We start from the raw sequence: 19,386 nt of genomic DNA, 5'->3' as shown, positions 1-19,386 counted from the left end.
ATTCCATTGTGTATATATACCACATCTTCTTTATCCATTCATCCCTTGATGGGCATTTATGTTGCTTCCAAGTCTTGGCTATTGTGAATGACGCTGCAATGAACACAGGGGTGCATGTATATTTATGCATTGGTGTTTTCAAGTTCTTTGGATAAATACCCAGCAGTGGAATAGCTGGATCATGTGGTAGTTCTATCCTTGATTTTTTGAGGAATCTCCATACTGTTTTCCATAGTGGCTGCACCAGTTTGCACTCCCACCAGCAGTGTATGAGAGTTCCCTTCTCTCCACATCCTCTCCAACACATGTTGTTTCCTGTCTTGTTAATTATAGCCATTCTGACGGGCATGAGGTGATATCTCATTGTAGTTTTGATTTGCATTTCCCTGATAGTAAATGATTTTGAACATCTTTTCATGTGCCTGTTGGCCATCTGTATATCTTCTTTGGAGAAATGTCTGTTCAGGTCTTTTGCCCATTTTTTAATTGGGTTGTTAGTTTTTTTGTTGTTGAGATGCATCAGTTCTTTGTATATTTTGGAGATTAAGCCCTTATCAGATGTATGGTTTGCAAATATCTTCTCCCAATTGTTAGGTTGTCCTTTTGTTTTGTTGATGGTTTCCTTTGCTGTGCAGAAGCTTTTTAGTTTGATGTAGTCCCATTTGTTTATTTTTTCTATTGTTTCTCTTGCCTGGTCAGACATGGTGCTTGAAAATATGTTGCTAAGACTGATGTCGAAGAGCATACTGCCTGTGTTTTCTTCTAGAAGTTTCATAGTTTCCGGTCTTACATTCAAGTCTTTAATCCATTTTGAGTTAATTTTTGTGCATGGTGTAAGGTAAGGGTCTACTTTCATTTTTTTGCATGTGGCTATCCAGTTTTCCCAACACCATTTGTTGAAGAGACATTCTTTTCTCCATTGTATGTTCTTGGCTCCTTTGTCAAAGATTAGCTGTCCATAGATGTGTGGGTTTATTTCTGGGCTTTCGATTCTATTCCATTGATCTGTGTGTCTGTTTTTGTGCCAGTACCATGCTGTTTTGGTTACTATAGCTTTGTAGTATATTTTGAAATCAGGGAGTGTGATACCTCCAGCTTTGTTCTTTTTTCTCAGGATGCCTTTACTTATTTGGGGTCTTTTGTTGTTCCAAATAAATTTTAGGATTCTTTGTTCTATTTCTGTGAAAAATGTTGTAGGAACTTTGATAGGGATTGCATTGAATCTATAGATGGCTTTGGCAAGTATGGACATCTTAACTATGTTAATTCTTCCAATCTAAGAGCACGGAATATCTTTCCATTTCTTTGTGTCTTCTTCAATTTCTTTCAGCAGTGTTTTATGGTTTTCTGTGTACAGCTCTTTCACCTCTTTGGTTAAGTTTATTCCTAGGTATTTTATTCTTTTTGTTGCAATTGTAAATGGGATGGTATTCTTAATTTCTCTTTCTGCTACTTCGTTGTTAGTGTATAGAAATGCACCTGATTTTTGTATGTTGGTTTTGTATCCTGCAACTTTACCATATTCGTTTATTACTTCTAAAAGTTTTCTGGTATATTCTTTAGGGTTTTCTATATATAAAATCATGTCATCTGCAAATAGTGACAGTTTCACTTCTTCCTTTCCAATTTGGATCCCTTTTATTTCTTTCTCTTGCCTGATTGCTCTGGCTAGGACTTCCAGTACTATGTTAAATAGGAGTGGTGACAGTGGGCATCCTTGTCTGGTTCCTGTTCTTAGAGGGATAGCTTTCAGTTTTTCACCATTGAGGATGATATTAGCTGTGGGTTTGTCATATATGGTCTTTATTATGTTGAGGTACTTTCCTTCTATATCCATTTTATTCAGAGTTTTTTATTATAAATGGATGCTGTATCTTGTCACATGCTTTCTTTGCATCTGTTGAGATGATCATGTGATTTTTATTCTTCATTTTATTAGTGTGGTGTATCACGTTGATTGATTTGTGAATGTTAAACCATCCCTGCATACCTGGAATAAATCCCACTTGATCATGGTGTATAATCTTTTTAACATATTGTTGTATGTGATTTGCTAGTATTTTGTTGAGGATTTTTGCATCGATGTTCATCAGTGATATTGGCCTGTAATTTTCTTTTTTTGTGTTGTCCTTGTCTGGTTTTGGTATCACGGCAATGTCGGCTTCATAGAATGAGTTAGGGAGCTTCCCCCCCTCCTGAATTTTTTGGAAGAGTTTGAGAAGGATAGGTATTAAGTCTTCTTTGAATGTTTGGTAGAATTCACCAGGGAAGCCGTCTGGTCCTGGACTTTTATTTTTGGGGAGGTTTGTGATTACTGTTTCGATCTCCTTACTGGTGATTGGTCTATTCAAATTCTCTACTTCTTCTTGATCCAGTTTTGGAAGGTTGTATGAATCTAAGAATTTATCAATTTCTTCCAGATTGTCGAATTGGTTGGCATATAGCTTTTCATAGTATTCTCTTATAATCTTTTGTACTTCTGAGGTGTCTGTTGTAATTTCTCCTCTTTCATTTCTGATTTTACTTATTTGTGCCTTCTCTCTTTTTTTCTTGGTGAGTCTAGCTAAAGGTTTGTCAATTTTGTTTATCTTTTCAAAGAACCAGCTCTTGGTTTTATTAATTTTTTCTATTGTTTTTTTGGTCTCTATTTCATTTATTTCTGCTCTGATTTTTATTATTTCCCTTTTTCTACTGATTTTGGGCTTGGTTTGTTCTTCTTTTTCCAGTTCCTTTAGGTGCATTGTTAAATTGTTTATTTGAGATTTTTCTTGTTTGTTGAGATAGGCCTATATTGCTATAAACTTCCCTCTTAGAACTGCTTTTGCTGTATCCCATAAATTCTGGCATGTCGTATTTTCATTTTCATTTGTCTCCAGGTATTTTTTGATTTCTTCTTTGATTTCTTCATTGACCCAGTCGTTGTTCAGTAGCATTTTGTTTAATCTCCACGTATTTGTGGCTTTTCTGATTTTCTTCCTATAGTTGATTTCTAGTTTCATACCGTTGTGGTCAGAAAAGATGCTTGGTATTATTTCAATCTTCTTAAATTTATGGAGACTTGTTTTGTGGCCTAGTATGTGATCAATCCTGGAGAATGTTCCATGTGCGTTTGAAAAGAACATGTATTCTTCGGTTTTTGGATGGAATGCTCTGTATATATCTACTAGGTCCATCTGTTCTTAAGGCCAATGTTTCCTTATTGATCTTCTGTTTGGATGATCTATCCATTGGTGTAAGTGGAGTGTTAAAGTCCCCTACTATTATTGTGTTACTGTCTCTTTCTGTTTTTATGTCTGTTAATAATTGCTTTATATATTTAGGTGCACCTACATTGGGTGCGTAGATATTTACAAGCATTATATCCTCTTGTTGAGTTGTTTCCTTGATCATTATGTAATGACCTTCTTTGTCTCTTTTTACAGTTTTTGTTTTAAAGTCTATTTTGTCTGACATGAGTACTGCTACCCCAGCTTTCTTTTCATTGCCATTTGCATGGAGTATCTTTTTCCATTCCTTCCCTTTCAGTTTGTGAGTGTCTTTAGGTCTGAAGTGTATCTCTTGTATGCAGCATATATATGGGTCTTGTTTTTTTATCCGGTCAGCCACCCTATGCCTTTTAATTGGAGGATTTAGTCCATTGACATTCAAAGTAGCTATTGATAAGTATGTACTTACTGCCATTTTTAAACTTTTTTTTTCTCAGTGTTTTAGTAGTCCTTCTCTGTTCCTTCCTTCTTCTATACAGAATTGATGGTCTCTTTAGTTTGACCTCTGTCTGAAAGCTCTACTCTTTAACTCCCCTCCTCCCTCCTTTTATGTTTTTGATATCATATCTAACCTCTTTTTTGTGCATTTGTATCCATTTCCCTCTTATCATGGAAATAGATAATTTTTCCTATTTGTGGTCTTCTCTTTTCCCCTTAAATCAGTCCCTTTAACATTTCTTGTAATACTGGTTTCTTGGTGACAAACTCCTTTAATTTTTGCTTGTCTGGGAAATTTTTGATTCTCCATTTTGAATGATAACCTTGCTGGGTAGAGTATTCTTGGCTGTAAGTTTTTTCCTTTTAGCACTTTAAATATATCGTGCCACTCTCTTCTAGCCTGTAAGGTTTCTGCTGAGAAGTCAGCTGATAGCCTTATGGGGTTTCCTTTGTATGTAACTTGACTTTCTCTTGCGGCTTTTAGGATTCTCTCTTTATCTTTAATTCTGGACATTTTGCTTATGATGTGTCTTGGTGTGGGCCTCTTTGGGTTTATCTTGTTTGGGGCTCTCTGTGCTTCCTGTACCTGGATGTTCCTTAGGTTAGGGAAGTTTTCATCTATTATTTCTTGAAATAGATTCTCTGCCCCTTTCTCTCGCTCTTCTCCTTCTGGGACACCTATAACACGGATGTTAGTGCGCTTGATGTTGTCCCAGAGGTCCCTTAGACTCTGTCCTCACTCTTTTTAATTCTTTTCTCTTTTACCTGTTCAGCTTGGGTAATTTCTTCTAGTCTTTCATCCAGCTCACAGATCCGTTCATCTGTATCCTCTACTCTGCTTTTGAGTCCCTCTAGTGAGTTTTTCATTTCCAGTATTCTATTCTTTATTTCTGATTGGTTCTTTTTTATATCTTCCATTTCTTTGTTGACATTCTCACTGAGTTCATCTATTCTTCTCCCCAGATCAGTGAGCATCCTTAACACTCTTTGTTTGAACTCTCTGTCAGGTAGGTTGCTCATTTCTGTTTCACTTAGTTCCTTTTCTGGGGTTTTGTCCTGTTCCCTTACCTGGAATGTATTCCTTTGCCTCCTCATTTTGGCTCTTTCCGTGTGCTTGTGACTACGTATTAGGTAGGTCAGCTAAGTCTCCTGCTCTTGGATAGGTGACCTTATGTAAGTGATGGCTTGGGAGGCCTGCTGTGTGCTTCCCTCAGTTCTCAATGTTCCAGGGGTGACCCTTATGTGGGCTACGTGTGTCCTTCTGTTGTGGCCTGTTTGCTCTCCCAGTAGGCGCCCGGGGAGGCTGAGTTATGCTCCTGGCCAGCTGTTGTAATGCTCAGCTGCTTGTAGTTGTTGTGGGCCCTTCAGTCTCTTTATGAGGTGTGGGGAGCCCCAGCACAGTTGGCTGCAAGTTCTAATACCACATTTGTGTTGCAGTATTTGTTTTAAGTGAGTAGGCCCCCAGCGTGGCAGGTTGTTAGGCTCAGGGCCTTACAATTGCTGTAAGATCTCTTGTCAGCTCTCTGAGGATTGCAGCTGGGTGGGGCTGGCCTCAGGCACAGGAGCACCCAATTGTTTCAGGCTTTGGAAGGTGGGGCAAACGCCCTATGTGGGTCTTTGAGAAGCACAAGTCTTCTGCAGCTGACAAGCCCTGCTGCCCACAGGTCCACACACACAGTCAACACAGTCCTGCCCCGTGTGCACGCCCCGACCTCCCCAAGCAGACCCAGTCTCTGCACGGCGGGTGCCCCACACACTCCGCCACCACCCCACACTCTCCACCCGCTCCTTGTGCATACCCTGCCTCGCTACAGTTGGCTCAGTTGCCAGGCTGCGAGAATCCAGTCACAATCTATGCAGGCCCACAAGTTGCCTGAGGGCTTGTTGCTGGGTGGGGCCAGTCTCTAGGGTGGGCTGCCTGCCCTGGCTGAGCTGGATTAAATCGGTGCTCTAGGGCCGGCCCTGTGGCTTAGCGGTTAAGTGCGTGTGCTTTGCTGCTGGCGGCCTGGGTTCGGATCCCGGGTACGCACCAACACACCACTTCTCTGGCCATGCTGAGGCTGCGTCCCACATACAGCAACTAGAAGAATGTGCAGCTATGACATACAACTATCTACTGGGGCTTTGGGGGGAAAAAGTAAATAAATAAAATCTTTAAAAAAAAAAAAAAAATCGGTGCTCTAGCGGGTGGGGCAGACCCTGGGCTAACAGGCCCCAGGGAAAACTCCAATGGCGTCTGTGTCAGCACGCCCACACCAGGCCACAACAATGGCCGCCGCCAATCTCCCAGTCCCTGGAGAGGTCTCACCTCTCACCGAGATGCTCTCAGGGCCTATCAGGTGAGTCTCTTTTCACCAAAGCACTGTGCACCTTTCTTTCTGGTGATTTTAGGATGCTTTCTGGAATGGGTGAGTTTGCACGAGGGCCCTTTAAGAGCCGGTTTTAATATCTTTGTGAGCCAGCTTTTCTGGGGGTGCTCCCCAATGTTTTAGTAGCAGGCAAAGGCTCGATTGTGCTGGGTCCACAAAACGCCCACAGCGGGGGCGCTCCCGGCTCAGGACCCCGCGCCTCCAGGGAGGCTGCTTACCTGTGAGCTGCTCCCGGGGGCTGTGAAGCTGGCGGCTTGTGAAGGCGGCGTTTTTCCTCTCCAGAAGGGAGTCTCTGCCTCTTCCACCTCACTTAGGATTGTCCGTTGTTGCAGGAGTTCCTCTCATCCAGTTTTCAGTTCTGTCTCAGGGGTAATTTTCCACAAGTAGTTGTAAATTGGCTGTGTCCACGGGAGGAGGTGAGTTCAGAGTCTGCCTACGCCGCCATCTTGACTTCTCTCCTCTGCTTTCTAATTTACCTTGCCCTTGGATGAATTCTTGTCTTTTGGTCAATTGAAGGGAGGAATGGAACCCAAGAGAACTTTCTTTTTTCTTCTAATAGTGTGTTATAGTTAATTTACTTCATCTGTCAATTAGGACAGTCTGATTTTAATGACTCTACGAAATGTAAGGGTCCTCTAAAATAAATGTGCAGACCAAAGAAAATAAAATACTGGAAAAACTTTGTTAATATACTGACAAGGAAGAAGTTTATAATTGTCTAATTTCAGTATAATCAGGATTACCAGTATGCCTTACTGAAACAAATTACTGCCTTTCTACAAGGCTGCTGAATTTATCAATTCTCTGAACAAGGATGACTTACAATCTTTCTCCTGAGTTTTCCTACCTATGTCACCCTTGTCTTGATAAAAGGAAAAGTCCTATTTATTGTTTATAATCTTAACCAATAAAATATCAACATGGGGTTTAATAAGAACTACAATACATGAGTTTGATGAGCAAAGATAAATACCTCATGGGGCTGGCCCAGTGGCATACCCGTTAAGTGCATGTGCTCTGCTGCGGTGGCCCGGGGTTCACAGGTTCAGATCCCAGGCGCAGACTGAAGCACTGCTTGTCAAGCCATGCTGTGGCGGTGTCCCCATATAAAGTAGACGAAGATGGGCACAGATGTTAGCCTAGGGCCGATCTTCCTCAGCAAAAAAGAGGGAGATTGGCAATGGATGTTAGCTCAGGGCTGGTCTTGCTCACCAAAAAAAAAAAAAAAAAAAATAGTAATAATAATGACCTCATTTTAAAAAGTAAATTGCTGTTTTTGAATCCGGCATTTTTTCGCCCCCTGAAATCAGAAAGGCTTTATATACCTACATCAGAGTTTCTCAGCAATTACACAATTGACATTTTGAGCAGGAATTCTTTGTAGTGCTGTCCTGTGCATTATAAGATGTTTGGTAGCATTCAGCTAAGTGCCAGTAACATGCCCCTCTAGAGATGTGAGGAAAAAAATGTCTCTGAACATTGCCAAATGTCTCCTTGGGGATAAAATTCCCTCTAGTTGAGAATCACTTACTAAATCATAAGTTTTATTGCTAATGAGGTTGGAAAGTTCTAAGGAAAACATTGGGCACAGAGTTATTCATCTGTTTTTCGTAACAACTGCCTAATGCCAGACTGTACATGAACCCCCTTTGAAAAGCTCTGTGGACCTTAACTTCTTTTTTCCCTTCTCTCTTCATATTGTATCCTGACCTGCTGAGATGTGTTAGTTTGGCTTTTAGACCACTGGTGGTAGCAATCAGGATAGACCAGGTTATGCTGTGGTAATAACTCAAAAATCTTGGTGGCTTGTACCAACAAAGGAACATTTCTTGTATGTGCCACATTTTGCAAGTTGTCTGGGAGCTCTTTTCTGTACACTCTGGTACCCAAGCAATTGGAGTTGTCACCATCTTAAAACTTTTCTAGGAGTATTCTGGAGAGTCTCACTCTAGCAAATAAATTCTGTGGTTCAGAAGAAACACATCTCATTTCCATTCACTGACTGGAATTAGTTCTATGGCCTTACCCAAACAGTAAAGTGCCCAGAGGTGCAGCCCACCATGAGTCCTGAAGGGAGGGAGCTGAGTATTTGGTGAACATCATTAAGGATTTTCACATATACTGGAAATACTGGCATTTGAGATCAGACCTGCATTCAAATCTTGACCTTGGCACTCAATAACTATTTAAGCTGTACGATATGTTTAACTTTTCAGAGCTCCAAATTGCTTGTTATAAAATAGAAATAATAATATTTACCTGGTAGTAGAACTCTAAAAATAAATAGGAAAGTTTAGATAATGCATCTAGTATTTTAGCATATGCTATGTAATTTATGGTAAATATGAAAATAATTATTATTTTGCTGGTTTTGGGGACCAATATGTTGCCTGGAAGAGAGGCAGACTCATGATGGAAAGGGTATTGATTTCTTTTGGAAAAGTAGGATTGTCAGGGTGGTTCACAAAGCAGAGCCTTGAGATGCTGGAATGAGGGAAAATTTCACTGTTGCCTTTGGTATTCAGCATGGATTTTTAGAGGAATTTTTAGTAGCGTTTAGGCCATTATGAGACCGAGGAAGTATCTGAGTTAATAAAGTAAAAATTCTAATAGTATTTCTGTTTTCTTCCTATCTGCTATCTCAAAGTTTGACATTTACATTCTATTTGGAATTGAGCTGTCAAGATTCTTGATCAACATACAATTTGTCAGGTTCAGTTATGATATTCCTAAATGAATTGTTAAACTTTTTTGATATTATGGGTGAAATAACGTGAATTAAAAAAGCCCCTCTACGGGGCCGGCCCAGTGGCGTAGCAGTTAAGTGCTCGTGCTCTGCTGTGGCAGCCCAGGGTTCACAGGTTTGGATCACGGGTGCGCACCGACACACTGCTTGTCAAGCCATGCTGTGGCAGCGTCCCATATAAAGTGGAGGAAGATGGGTATGGGTGTTAGCCCAGGGCCAGTCTTCCTCAGCAAAAAAAAAAAAAAAAAAGGATTGGCGACAGATGTTAGGGGCTAATCTTCCACACACACACACACACACAAAAGAAAGAAAACACCTTTACAAAGCTCCACGAAGAACATTCAAGTGCTTTTTGGAAATACAGTCATGCATTGCTTAATAACAGGGATACGTTCTGAGAAATGCATTGTTAGGCAGTTTCGTCATTGGGCAAACAGAGCGTACTGAAGGGGAACAAAATTTGCCACCCCAAAATGTGTCTCTTTAACATGAGAATTATTTTAGGCTAATTATTTTTAAGAAACAAAAAACTCAGAAAGTTTACACAATGTTATAAGCTGATTATGACCTCAACAAAATAATTCAAATGCAAAAAAAAAAAAAACCCAAAAACAAAAAACTCAGAAAATTTTTCTTGTTACCTGCCCCTTAACTGCCTTAAAGGAATTCAGATAAAAAGACTTATCTCAGGGAGCAAGCTATCGCCTTAGCATAACTTGAACCAGGTGGTCGACAGGGAGGAAGGAAGCCTGTTTGTTGGGCTCCCCTCTGTGGTCTTCTGTTTCTGTGTGGCCGCTTGTTTTCCAAACATCTGCTCCTTTTCACCTACCTGTGAATTGCCTTCCTTCCCTTTGAAGTCCCACTCCTGACATCTTTTGTTTTTAGCTGAGGATGGCTTTTAAGGTGGTGGCTTCAGCCATTTTGATGAGTTACTCAGTGTTCCTGGGTTTCTCAGATGTATACATGTTATTAAACTTTTGTTTGTTTTTCTCCTGTTAATCTTTCTCATGTCAATTTAATTATTAGACCAGCCAGAAGAACCTAGAAAGTTAAAGGAAAATTTCTTCCTCCTCCACAGTCCTTACACAAACCTACATAGTACAGCCTGCTACACACCTAGGCTCTGCAGTACTAACCTATGGGACCACTGGAGCACATGCCGTCCGTTGTTGACAGAACGTCATTATGCAACACATGACTGAGTTTTGGGTATGTTGTGATATATTTACAAAGCTTTTTAAATTGTTGCTGAAGATTGACACCATTTGCACATGGAGCTATTTATTTAACCTTGTGTTTTTAAGATACATCTATGTGTTCTTCAACCCACAACAGTCTGGGTTTAGCCTCCACCACTCCACTGAAAGTGCTTCTAAAAGCAGTCCCAGTAACCACTCAGCTGTCTTTATCTTACTGGGAATCTCTGCTGCATTTTACACTGTAGACTGCTCGCTCCTTGAAATTCTCTCTTACTTTTCGCAACGCTACTCTTTGCCAGTTCTTCCTCCCCAGGCCTTGTTCTGGGCTGTGCCTCTTCCTCGGACTGTCTTTCAGGATGTTATCCTTGACCCTCTTTTTCTCACACTACACCAGAGCTTCCAAACTGGTGGGCTGAAAGTGGCCCAGAAATGTATTTTGTTTGGCTTGTGTAGTGATTTAAAGAAAAAAAAAAAAAAGTAAATTATTTGGTAGCATTTAAGAACTGGGAGATTTCACTTAAAATCCATATTTCCAGCTTCTGAAAAAAATTAGAAGAACTGTCAACACTGGGCCAGGATTTCCTCAGGGCAGCACTCAGCTAGGGCTGCTAGTGGCTGCAGCCTTCAGACAGGGCATGCGATCGTTTGCATCCCCACCTGGTCTGCTAACTTCTATTTCCTGTCTCAGGCAAGAATGCCCAGTTCCCAAGCCAGAATCCTGCTTGGCATTATCTTACATCCCTCCCCTTTATGTTGTCCTTTTTGCTTCTTTTCTCCCATCCTTAATTAGACATGCTAGTTGTTTGGTATCTTATTGTGCTCGGTTTATCTCACTGTTCTAATCTATTCATTTCTACTTTTTATCTTAATTGGTTATTTCTGTTTTCTGTGTTTAATTTTTGGTAGAAGCGTCCTAAAAATATGTATATGTATTTGTGTGTGTTTTTAAGTTGAGTTTGAGAGGTTCATCCAACCTAGTGATAATCAAATGCTGGTCTGTAAACATACCATTGGCAAAATAAGAAAATTTAGTATAAGATAGTGAGTTTTTCATACAGCACATTTATTCAGTTTAAGGAAATTTATTTATAGGTTATATTCTTTTAGCAAAGGGGTTTAAAATGTCCTTTCTTTTATAAAATTATGATGGTAGTAGATAAAAATTTTTTAAGTGACATTACTTGGCAAAATTTAGAGTTTCTAACTCTGTTTCTCACAAATTGCTTCATGTTTTAAAGTCTGAATCACTTTAAATATCTCTGACCTCGTAACGAACATCAGAATTCTTTGTAGAACATCTCCGACAGACCCTCCCCCAACCCCTCATTTGACCCCCTTTAATGAGAGTGCACTCAGGTCTCTAAGGAATAAGTTGAAGTGGTGATGGAAGAAGAGGGTAGTGGAGCACAGGCGGCAGCAGGGAGACAGGGCCTGGGCACAGTAGGCACATGTCAGCACCTTATGTCAGGCTCAAGAGTAGTGCTTGCACACTTGAGATTTGTTAACAAAAAGGTGGAGGGCTTGATTTAAATGCTTATGTGAGGTTGTACAAAAGCAAGCAGCTACCTTTTACTGAGCGTTTACTGTGTGCCAAGCATCTGCTAACTGCTTTACATGTGTGGGCTCCTTAGTCCTCACAGAAGGGAGCGGTTGGCATTTTCATCCCTGTTTTATAGATAATGGGAACGAGATCTGATGAGGTTGAGAAGGAATAACTTGCTAAGCCACACAGCTGGTAAGTGGCAAGGCTGACCCTAGAAGACAGACCTTTGAGAATCCAAAACCCCAAACATTCCATTTCCATATTTAAAAAGAAAATGAACTAAGAGAAACCCAATATCCTTCTTTATCACAGGAGAGAGAATTTCTACAGTAGATTTTTGGGACAATGAAGCGTCTGCTTATTTTTGATAATGTTTACCCCAAGTCTCACATCACGTTTTAATCACAAAATAAGCTTGTCAAAACAAATCAAATAAGTGCATTGGTGTCTGCCATCACCTGTATTTATGAACTCCTGTTTTTCATGCATTTTTGCAGCTTTCAAAATCCTTTAATTTGTCATAGGGGCCCCTGTCATAGTAGGAATTAGCAAGGTTCTTTTGTATTATAGAGTTAAGAAATGGAATAAGCCCTCTCTGTGTTTAAGGTCTTTGAGACTCTAGGATGCTATATATTTTAGCATTCTTACAGCACTTCATACTTCTAAAGTAGTTTGTAATCATTAGTTAGATATTTCCCACACAATCTCAGTGGAATAGATTGGTATTCTTTTTTGTTTTTCTACTGATGAGAAGAGAGATATAGCCAGTTTGACGATTTGCTTAAGTTTCCATGTAAGTCAATAGCTCCGCCTGGATTAACATTCAATTTAAGGTTCTTAGTCTTGTGCTGAGTTCACAGGATGATTTTGTCTCAAAAAATTCATGATCCTTCAATCTTCCTGACAAATGGATTGATTTCTGGTTGCTGGGAAAGTTCTGGATGCAGGCATTCCACGAGGCTCACCCGTACAGCAGAGAGCTCAGCAACCCTTTCAGCTGGGCACCTGTAGGGAGTGTGTTTAAGATGCAGGTCAGAACTCAGAAGTTTGAGATAGCAAACCCCATCTCCTTTTCTACATTTCTCTTCCTAGGTTTCTAATGTCTTCCTAAGCCTAGGCCTGTGCCACAGCCTTACCCTGCCAAATACTACCCAACTCTCATTTCTCCACTTTACATCCTAAATTGTGGTTCACCCTATCTAATGTACCCATGAGATCAGGTTCTAGTTACAATCTTACCCACATCATACCCTATCATTTCCTCTCTATCCCTTCTTCATGCTTACCTGGGATAGTACAGAAGCCTCATAATGCTGTCCCTGCCTTCAGTCTCACTCCCTTAAACTCTCCCTTCCTTCATGGTGCTAAAATGAACTGCCAGAAATGCAAATCTGACTACTCTTCCTAACCTAAACTTTCCAGTGGTCCCCATTCCTATAGGATGAAGTCCACTCTCATTATGGCATTTATGGGGGGTCCTTCATGACTGGTCCTATGTACCTCTCCATCATCATCTCCCATCACTACTTTCTTTAGACTCACGTGCTAGAATTATTTATATTCCCCGTGGCCCCATGTATTTCATGCCTGTGAACCATTTTTTCACCCTCCTTTTATTTAAATAATTACCCCCCTCACATTTATTTCATCAACTGATTAATTCTTTTTAAACCATTATGACTGGCCTCAGCAGTCAACAGCAGGAAATCTTCCTTGAACCATCAAATCAGGTTCTTTGCCACTTTGTGTACTTATTTAAATTAACGTTTATGTATTGAAATGTTGGCTTCATGAAAGAAGTGACCTAATCTAGCCTGTTCATTGCTGTGTCCCCAGTGCCTCAATGCTGTAATGGTGCCCAACATGTAATGAGCACTTAAAAAATATCTGATTGTTGTGGGGTCTCTTTTCACCATCAAATGAATTAAAAGTTTGATTCTGAACCATTTTTATAACCACATTTTCTCTTGTAGCATCATATCACAGCACAGCAGTGTACAACAACTTTGGGATAAAAGGCAACTGGTAAACTGTCCAAAACAAGGTTTCAACTAACACCTCCTACTGATTTACTCCACCCATACATATCCCAAATAAAAATTTTTATCAAAAACATGAAATAGATCCACTGCTTATTTTAAGCATATTAAAAAGGAAACATTGGAACATTTCTATTTGTCTATTTTATACAAAAAGGCCACACAATGTTACACCTTATTCAGATTGCAATTAGTGTGATTATGAATCAGTGTTCTCTACCATTACTCAATTATTAAAAATTAGAAATTCCTATAGCAGTATTCACTATAACTTTATACTATGAGAGACAAAAACTATCAGTTACTGCTGTGGGAGATCAAGATTTGGCCACCCTGAAACATACCTCTTTACCTTGATTGTTTTCTCTGACGGACATTTGACCTCCCCCACTAACTGCCTAAAGAATTTGACATAGAAGATCTGTTCCAGGAAGGAGTTACTATCTGATGGCTGTAATATAATGTAAAATAGATGTTACAATAGAAAAGGCACCAACAAGCCCATCTTATCAGAAGTTCTGTCTCTCTGGCCACATTCTCTACATGGCCCTGCAAGGAGTTGCCAGACAAACATTTTCATTTATAAGGGAAATCTCCATTTGTAAAGGTATCTCCCTCTCTGTATTGGGAAGAGGGGGGATGACCTCATTTCTAGAAACTTATCAATGTGGAAGGTGAGGCCTTAAATCTGCATAATAACCTTACTCTTGTTTACTGTGCTTTAGTGGTAATCTCCTGTAACTGACTCCCTCACCCCCAACATCCTCCTTTGTCTTTAGCTGAAGATGGTATTTAAGACAAGAATCTCTGCTATTGTGTTGAGAAACTCAGTGTTCCTGGTTTCTCCCATGCATGCATGTTATTAAGCTTGGTATTATTTTCTCCTGGTAACCTGTCTTGTTAATTATTTGGCCAGCCATAAGAAGCTTAAGGGACAGGGCAGAGGGGGATTCTCCCTCTTTCCTTACACTGCAAAAAAAATTAAAGTGGTATTTCAAAGCAAGCAAAGTCAGTACCATCACAGATATTTAAAAAAAACATTTTAACAAGAGTTTGATAAATTCCATCTTCTGATCCAAAATATACATGTATCAAATCATTATGTTGTACATCTTAAACTAATACAGTGTTATATGTCAATTATATCTCAATAAAACTGGAAAAAAATATTTGGTGAATGAATGACCTGTTTACATTTCTAACTTCCCTCTGGACTCTAAGCTCCTTGAGGGCAATGACTATGACTTATTCATATTTGTATACTAAGCATCTTGGACAGTGCCTGACAAATAGTCACTCAATGTTTTTAACTTCTGTGATCTCCACATTTCTTTTTTCCTGTATTTCATGAACATCAATTTATGCTACTGATGGACTTTATATAAGGTGCTCATTTAAGACAACACCTAGGCTTAAATTGTCAATTTAATTTAATGAACATTTACTTAATGCCTGCTCTATGCCAAGCATGCTGTTAGAGATTACAGTTCAAACGTGTAGCAAGGGAGAAGTATGAGAAGAACAGTAATACGAAGTATTAAATGCTAAACTGGAGTTTGTATAAAGTCCTCTTGAAACATAGATATGGAAGCAATTAATTCTGCTTGGAGGGAAGGTCACAGTTCAAGGAAAGTGATAGAGGAAATATTTGAGCAGGTTCTTCAAAAGATTAGGAACAGAATTAGGCAGGGAGACAGGTGGAAAGGCATATAGGCAAAATGAACAGCATAAGCAAAGGAGTAAAGGTACTCGATGCTGCTGAGGCACAGCAAGTCGTCGCCTAAAGGTAGAATACAGAGTTTGAGAAAGGAAATGACGTGTGATGAAGCTGGGGCTAGACTGATGAGTTTTGAGTCCCAACTCAAGTATAGAAATTTTAACTTATACGCAATGAGAGGCCATTAAAAGATTTTATTTGGAGTTGCAGATTTATTGTAGGAAGATGACTGATGACAGTGATAATGAACATAATGGTAGAGTGGCAGAGTATATAGTGGAAGCAGGCCGAGGTACAGGTGGAGATGATGAGACTTTGGACTACGATAGTAGCAGTGGAAAGAAGTAGACAGGTGTGAAGGGTGGTGGTGTGGTAGATTTGTACTGAATCAATTTAGCTAAGCTCAGACCACATCTCAATCCTCTTCCCTGCATAGTTTCAGGTCGGTCCTGGCCTTAAAAGACATTTTTCTTAAAATTTAGAAGGCACAAGTGAAGTGGCAGCTTGGAAAGTCGGTGTGGAGGCATCAAGTGTTAATACCACGCATACTGTTGCTGATCTGCTGGCTCCCTTCATCAGCGTGAGTCAGCAGTTGAGCCTGCAGCTTCTCCCACTGCTGCCAGATCTTCTCCTTCAGCATCTCTGAATCCTGAGGCAGGCACAACAGCAGACACAAAAGCAACAGCTCTACTTAGATGGCTTAACGAGCTCCCACAATTACTTATGGTCAAAGTCTATAGGACTCCTAGTTGGTCTTCTCGGATTGAACCCTGATAATTTGCTACTATAACAAAATAGCTAACCCATATAACAGGTTTAGGAATTGGGCCTCAGGCCCTGTAAGTTACAAGGGCCATGAAAAGACTGTTAGCAGGAGCCTGATGTTACTCCAGGAGGCTGTTGGTGAGGGTATAAAGGAATATGAGGAAAATGTTATTGGAAACTGGAAGAAAGGTGACTCCTGTTACATAGTAGTCGAAAGTTTAGTAATGCTGCCAACAGCATTAACATGGAAGATAAGAAGTATATCTCATCAACTGGATGATCTACCTAAAGAGATTTCTAGACAGAGTGTTGAAGGTGCTATGGGGATTATTCTAGCTGCCTATAGTGAGAGACAGAGGAGAAAGGCAAACAAGAGGAAGGATTATTAAATATAAATGAGCCATAAATTTTGGGTTTGAAAAATATAAGTTTCTCATTCCGAGCCTCTTCTGACAGTAAATAATGCTAAAATTAAGAAATGAGTTCCAGACAGAGAGCACATCCGGGGAACTGTCAGGAAAATGAAGTCTAAAGATGAAGCCGAAGGCATGATTGTAAAAACCCTTTGTTAAGACCTCAGGAAGATTAAAGATGCTTTCTTAATGATGGATGAGAGAGCTTCTAGAGTTCTTAAGGCTATTGTCCCGCAGTAGTTTCACATGGGAACCCAGAATAGAGAAAGGCTATCCTAAAGAGATTTTGCGTGTGGCTTTTGTCTGATGGAGTGAATTATAAACTGTTTCAAGAGGAACCCACAAAGTTTTTAAAAGGATTTTATCAGTTTGGATTGAAAGGGACAGTATAAAATGAAAAGATGAACCCTCATACACTGCTGGTAGAAATGTAAACTGATGCAGCCATTTTGGAAAACAGTCTGGCAGTTTCTCAAAGGTTAAAGATAGAGGTACCATGTGACCCAGCAATTCCTCTCCTCGATATATATGCAAGAGGAAATGAAAACATTTCCACACACAAAATTGTATGCAAATATTCAGAGCATTATTCGTAATGGCCAAAAAGGAGAAACCACCTAAATGTCCATCAACTGATAAATGGATAAATAAAATGTATACCCATACAACGGAATTTTTAGGCACTTATAAAAAGGAATCAAGTACTGGTACATGCTATAACATGGATGAACTTTGAAAACATTATGCTAAGTGAAAGAATACAGTCAAAAAGACCACTTATTGTATGATCTCATCTATATTAAATGTCCAGAAAAAGCAAATCTATTGAGATAGAAAGGGGATTAGTGGTGGCTTTTGGCTAGAATGAATGAGAGGAATGAGAGGGTGATTGCTAAAGGATGCAGAGTTTCTTTTTGGAGTGATGAGTGTTTTGAAATTGATTGTGGTGATGGTTGTACAAGTTGGTGAATATACTTACACCATTGAATTGTACACATTATTTTTATTTATTTATTTTTTAAAATTATTTATTTATTTATTTTTTTCCTCCAAAGCCCCAATAGATAGTTGTATGTCATAGCTGCACAGCCCTCCAGCTGCTGCATGTGGGACACGGCCCCAGCATGGCCAGAGAAGTGGTGCGTCGGTCTGCGCCTGGGAGCCGAACCCGGGCCGCCAGCAGCAGAGTGCACGCACTTAACCGCCAAGCCACAGGGCCGTCCCGAATTGTACACTTTAAATGAGTGAACTTTATGGTACGTGAATTATAACTCAATAAAGTTGTTAGCAAAAAAGAAAAAATGAAAAGTGGCCTTTGGATTCTTGAACTTCTATGGATAGGAAGCAGTCTGAGAAAACTGCTTAGCACACATGGGTTATGTTTTATGAAAAAGGAAAGATAATTCTAGAGCCCAGAGAGGGGAACCAAGAGCCAGTCCCAGGCAGTAGGACTAAACTCTAGTCAAGGAACTGCAACATGTACCCAATTAGGTTCCAGAATTACTATGAGCCAGTGGCTGCTTTGTGCCTCTAATTTTTCCTTTTTTTTTTTTTTGAGTGGACTGTCTATTGCCTGTCCTATGTTTCACCCATTCTTATATTCTGGATATGTGGGGACAGATAACTTGTCTCTTTAGCTTATAGGTCTCAGATCAAGATGAACTGTACTTGAGCTGGATTCAAGGAATTGCCCCTGAGGAGATACATCTACCTTTGCACCTCATTTAGATGACAAGATCTTGGGATCTGATGCTCCAAATAGATGAAACTTTTGGGGAGTGGGGCTCTTGGGAGAGAGTGTCTCTATTTTGTGTGTTGGAGGAGTGTAAATAACTCATGGTCAAAGGGTGGACTGTGGTGGGTTTTAAGACATGTCCACTTACTATTAAGAGGTGGAGTTTAATTCCTTTTCCTGTAAATGTGGGCTGGCCTCAGTGACTTGCTTCTAATGAATAGAATGTGGCAGAAGTGATGCTGCATGACTTGTGAAGCTAGGTCATGAAAGTGATATAGCTTCCACTCTGCTTTCTGTCTTGAGATGCTCAGGGTTAGAACAAAGCCACCATATTGGGAGGAAGCCCAAGCCACATTGGAGAGGCTACATGTAGGTGTTCTGCTTGATTGCCCTAAGGTTCCAGCCAACAACCAGCACCTATCACTAGACAGGGGTGAATGAGACTTTAGATGATTTAGATGAGCCCCAGCCTTTGAGCCACCCGAGCTGGTGCCAAGAGGAGCATTGACAAGCTGTCCCCACTAAGCCCCACCCAAACTGTAGATTTGCGAATAAAATAAACATTGTTTTAAGCCATTAGTTTTTGTAGCAGTTTGTTACCCAGCAATAGATAACTGGAACAGGCAATATTAATAGGACTGATTGCATGCTGGAAGTAAGAGAGGAAGAATCAGGAATGTTTACCAGATTATCTAGGTTAAGCAAATTAATAGAAAACAGTATGAGATTGTAGTGTCCTGTTTACCATTTAAAGCAGTAACAAATTGCCAGTGTTTGGATAGTGTCAGCTAGGGTGCTGGCCACACAGAGTTACTTTAGAGGAGATGAGTGTTCATGAGATTGTTTTTAAAAAACAAAGCCTTATAAACGTTCGTTTAGAAGGTAACAGCATGATTGTTCCTAGCAAACTATCAGAGTAAAAACGGAAAATAGCTTTGGATAAGATAAGGCAAAGAGCAGTGATTAAGAAGCTGAAAATGATTTTATCTATCATTCCAGCAACTGGAAGTCACTATTAATCAGCACTTCTTGTTTTACTGTTCTGATGATATTGATGTTCATTATAATACCCTCTATAAATTTAGTGATTCTTCTTGAGGGCTTTGGTGCCTGCTTTACCCTCTTACTGGAAAGGCTCTAGTCTCTAACAACACCC

The sequence above is a fragment of the Ceratotherium simum genome, chromosome 23, assembly GCF_057802395.1.
Source record: "Ceratotherium simum simum isolate JZ-2026a chromosome 23, ASM5780239v1, whole genome shotgun sequence".
Taxonomy (NCBI): domain Eukaryota; kingdom Metazoa; phylum Chordata; class Mammalia; order Perissodactyla; family Rhinocerotidae; genus Ceratotherium; species Ceratotherium simum.
Note: the sequence above shows the minus strand (reverse complement) of the source record.